This window comes from Hordeum vulgare, chromosome 1H (genome assembly GCF_904849725.1).
Source record: "Hordeum vulgare subsp. vulgare chromosome 1H, MorexV3_pseudomolecules_assembly, whole genome shotgun sequence".
Lineage (NCBI taxonomy): Eukaryota > Viridiplantae > Streptophyta > Magnoliopsida > Poales > Poaceae > Hordeum > Hordeum vulgare.
Window position 1 is genome coordinate 167,249,461 of NC_058518.1, and position 5,421 is coordinate 167,254,881.

Here is a 5,421-nt window from a genome sequence, read left to right on the forward strand (position 1 = left end):
CCCGAACAAGCCCCTCAAAGGATTAGTATCCATAGTGACAAGTGACAACAAATTTCAGCACACTATATGAATGTTCACTTACCAAGTTCCACTTACCAAAGGCGCTTCACTCCCCGGAAACGGCGCCAGAAAAGAGTCTCGATGACCTACAAGTATAGGGGATCAATAGTAGTCCTTTCGATAAGTAAGAGTGTCGAACCCAATGAGGAGCAGAAGGATGTGACAAGTGGTTTTCAGCAAGGTAAATTCTGCAAGCACTGAAATTAGCGGTAACAAGTGATTATGTGGTGAGATGATTCATAGCAACCAACAAGTAACAAAAGTAGCAATGCTGCAGAAAAGTGGCCCAATCCCTATTGTAGCAAGGGTCAAGCCTGGACAAAGTCTTATAGGAGGAAAAACGCTCCCGAGGACACACGGGAATTTCTGTCAAGTTAGTTTTCATCATGTTCATATGATTCGCGTTCGTTACTTTGATAGTTTGATATGTGGGTGGACCGGCGCTTGGGTATTGCCCTTACTTGGACAAGCATCCCACTTATGATTAACCCCTCTTGCAAGCATCCGCAACTACGAAAGTAGAATTAAGACAAAGTCTAACCATAGCATTAAACTAGTGGATCCAAATCAGCCCCTTACGAAGCAACACATAAACTAGGGTTTATGCTTCTGTCACTCTAGCAACCCATCATCTACTTACTACTTCCCAATGCCTTCCTCTAGACCCAAATAATGGTGAAGTGTTATGTAGTCGACGTTCACAAAACACCACTAGAGGAAAAACAACATACAACATATCAAATTACCGAACGAATACCAAATTCACGTGACTACTATTAGCATGACTTATCCCATGTCCTCAGGAACAAAAGTAACTACTCACAAAGCATAATCATATTCATGACCAGAGAGGTAATTAGTAGCATCAAGGATCTGAACATAAACTCTTCCACCAAGTAATCCAACTAGCATCAACTACAAAGAGTAATCAACACTACTAGCAACCTTACAAGTAGCAATCGGAGTCGCGAGACGGAGATTGGTTACAAGTGATGAACTTAGGTTTGGAGATGAGATGGTGCTGATGAAGATGTCGATGGTGACGAGTCCCCTCCGATGAGAGGAGTGTTGGTGATGACGATGTCGACGATTTCCCCCTCCGGGAGGGAAGTTTCCCTGGCAGGATCGTCGTGACGGAGCTCTAGATTGGTTCTTCTCAAGTTCCGCCTCGTGGCGGCGGCGAAACCACGAAAAAGTTCCTCTCTGATTTTTTCCTGGACGAAACCCTTCATATAGCAGAACAGGGGGGAAAGTGGGCCAGCAGGTTGCCCACAAGCCCTCATGGCGCGGCCTGGGGGCGTGGTCGCGCCGTGCAGGCTTGTGGCCAACCCATGGCGCCCCTCTCACGCTTCTTCGGCCGAGTATTTTTTATAAATGTGGAAAACAATCCTAGTCGATTTTTACAGCATTTGGAGTTGCGCAGAATAGGTATATCAAACTTGCTCCACCTTCAGGCCATAATTCCAGTTGCCCGCATTCTCCCTCTTCATGTAAACCTTGCAAAATAAGAGAGCGTAAGAATTGTCACGTGAAGTGAAATAACAGCCCAACAAGCGATAAATATCAACATGAAAACATGATGCAAAATTGACGTATCACGTATCATATATGAAACTTGCTTATAATCTCATGTAGTTTCATTATATCATGATGCCTTCATGGTTTGGAATGCTTGTGGCTGTCATTTGCATATATATTGCATTCATTGCATCGTATCTTACGGTGATCATATCTTTTGAACCGTAGCTCCATTTGCAATGATTTCTATATGTAAATCGACTAGAATGACGCGTAGAATCATGTGAACTTCTTTATTATGCTATTTAAAAAACATTAAAACATGCTAGTTAAGATCTGGACATATTTCTAAATTGACATATGGGGTCATTTCGGAGATGCTATATGTTGTTTCCGACCTCATTTAAAATACCTAGATAGGTAGTTTAATTATGCTTCACCTCCTGCCATGTTAGCAACCTTTAATCTTGCATGGAACTAAACAGGAGTGAACTATGTAATTCAATTGTGGAGTTTCATCAATATGCAACTCGTTTTATATTGAGCTTCATTTAACGTGTAGTATTTGTTTTGTTGTGGTTGTTGTGTCGTGCCTTGCATAATTGAACTGGGCGTGCATCATATGTGTTGTGCATCATTTCATGCCTTTGTTGTGGTGTTACCGTGTGTTGATTGTTGTTCCGGATTGTTTCTTCTTTATAGAGTTCCGAACTGCTTCGGAGTGTGAGGATCCATTCGACTACATGGTTTCTTGCTTCACGGACTTGTTCTTCTTCCAAGCGGGATCACACGCAAGATGAACATTTCCCTAGATACCATTACTATCAATACCATGCTATTTGTCTTGTTACTTTTGTTATGTATCACTACCTACCACCTGTTTAATGTCAGCCTCTCAGCATTGGCATGAAAACCTTCAACCTTTCCACAACCTAGCAAACCACTGTTTGGCTATGTTACTGCTTGCTTAACCATTTGATAGCGTTGCTAGTTGCAGGTGAGGTTGTTTTCATGTGAAAACATGGGTTTATTTTTATATCACCATATTAATGCTATTTAATTTAATGGACCTATATACTTGGTAAAAGGTGGAAGGCTCGACTTTCTAGCCTGGTGTTTTGTTCCACCTTTGCCGCCCTAGTTTCTGCTATCAGTGTTATATTCCATAATTGAGCGCTCCTAAGACTCTTGCGGTTGTTATGGGGACCCCCTTGATAATTCGTTTTAATTTAAAACTAGTTTGGCAAGGCCTAACTTTGGTAGTACATTTGCCTAGGAACTAATAAAGTTGCATAGGGACTAGTCGACCCCCATTGATAATTAATCAACAACCCGGGCCAGTGCTCCATGTGAGTGTTGGTCCAAAATGGGCCACCGCGAGGAAACTCGAGGTTTGGTTTTACTCATAGCTAGTCCCATCCAGTCCTGTCCTAAGAACGAGATACGCGGCTCCTATCGGGTTCGTTAACACGTCGGGCGGCCTTGCTGGACTTGTTTTACCTTTTATGAAATATCTTGCGCATCGAGATTCCAGTAATGGTTTGGGTTATCTCAGAGTTGAGGTTTTCAACTAAGGAAACCGACGATATAATGAGTTTCGTGATCAGGGCTTTCTATGCGGCTTGAGGTAATTTGTGATGGACTATTGGGAGCACCCCTGCAGGGTTAAATCTTTCGGAAAGCCGTGCCCGCGGTTATGTGGCAACTTGGAATCATTTTTTTAACATCTGCTTCTAGATAACTTGAAGTAAACTTAATTAAAAACTTGCCAACTGAGTGTGTAACCATGACTGTCTCTTTTGTGAGCTCCTTCTCCGATGGAGGACACGGTTGGGTTATGTCTGACGTAAGTAGGGTTCAGGATCATTCATTTGATCATTATTAGTTCACGTCCGGTGTGCGTAGATCATCCCCCTCTTATTCTGGTACTCGTAAGTTATCCACCTCAAATAAATACTTAGTCGCGTGCTGCCGCCTCACAACTTAACCATACCTCACCCATTAAGCTTTGCTAGTCTTGATACCTTTGGAAATGAGATAGCTAAGTCCCTGTGGCTCACGGATTACTACAAGAATAGTTGCAGGTATAGGTAAAACATAGTGTGACGTGAGCGTGATGATTGTTCTATTTGGAGTTTCTTCTTCTTCTTCTTCATCGATCTAGAATGGGTTCAAGGTCGGCGGCCCGGGATAGCAAGGATGAACGTCATTCTTTTCTCGTTTGCTTTCGTCTGTAGTTGGACCCTGCTCTTATACATGATGTCTGTATATTACCGTATAGATATGATCCTGTTGTAGCTTGTGGCGAGTGTAAGCCAACTCCTTATACTCATCTTTTCAGTACATGTACTTGTAACAATATTCATTCTTGTGAAATGACAAGATACGCTCCTATCCCTGTCGAGGCCCTCACGCCAAAATAAGGATAGGGTCGCATCTTGGGCGTTACAATGACGCGTGCATAGATCGGTCATGATGTCACCACGTCCGCATTTACTTCTGGCGAAAGACGTCATAGGAGGATGACACAAGGAAAAAGTCACAAGGTTTGATAGCGTTGTGTGTGACCATCCGAAGAAACTAAGAAGACACAAGTGTAAGGTGTGGGCTAAGCCGCCTGAGGGAACTAAACAAGACTGACATGAACAAGTTCAAATCAATTTGGGGCCTAATGTCGTGGATATGACCTCGCGGTATAACCGAGCACTTGGGCCGGGTTAAATCATGGAGAATATAGGAGGGTGAGCTAGAGAATTTATCAGGTGAGCCGCCGGGTGGCCCAACACCAGAAGCTGGCGACTCAAGGCCTACAAGGCGGGAGGTGCCAGAAGATTTCCTAACTTGGGAGGCAAGATGAAATAGAGTTGTAGTAGGTCACGGGCTCTTATTTGACCCAGACTGTGTGTAAAGTCGAGGCCTCCACCAATATATAAAGGGGAGCCCTGGAGCCAGAAAGATCAGGAAAGAACCCCTCGAGATCTAGGTTAGCTATTCCACATCCTTGTAGTCGACATCTCCATCAATATAGAAACAAAAGCAGGAATTAGGCTTTTATCTCCACCAGAGGGGCCGAACCAAGGTAAATCTGTCTCCCGTTCCCAATCAACCTTTTCGAGTCATGACACAGCGACGATGGCCTCAACACTAAGTCCTTTAACAAGGACATCTGCCATGAAAAAACCACGACACATCCCCAAGCATAATTCCTCCTTGTCCTCGAGTAGGTAATTGATAAAAAAAGAATTTTTGATGTGGAATGCTGCCTAACATGTTCATCACATTCTTTTTCTTTTTAGCATGGACATATGGACTTGTAGATGATTCAAAGCAATAGTCTATAGTTTGACATGAAAATTTGAATACTCAAGCATATCAACAAGCAACCAAATATTCCAAAATATCAATGCTAAAGCATACTATCCCTAGCCCATCGTGCTCTATCATTGATACATTCATGAAGCACACCCATATATTAACTATATCCAACGCTCAAGGATGATTATGGTGTTCCTTAGTTGGTTCTTTATAACAGAGGATGGATACTGAAATTCAAAATAAAATGGCATAAAGTAAATAGATAGGCTCTTCATAGAGGGAAGCAGGGATTTGTAGAGGTGCGAGAGCTCAAAGTGAAAAACTTAGAGATAAAAAAATCTGGGTGGTATGCTTTTCCTCTCAATGACAATGACTAAGAATTTCCAATATCCTCTGTGCTAAACAAATTATAGGCGGTCCCCAAACTAAAAATAAAGTTTATTCCTGTTTCCACCATTCTTTGACATTCCACGGCTAGCCATATGCATGGGTACCGTCCATACCAAAACTCTCGAAGGAGTTTATTAT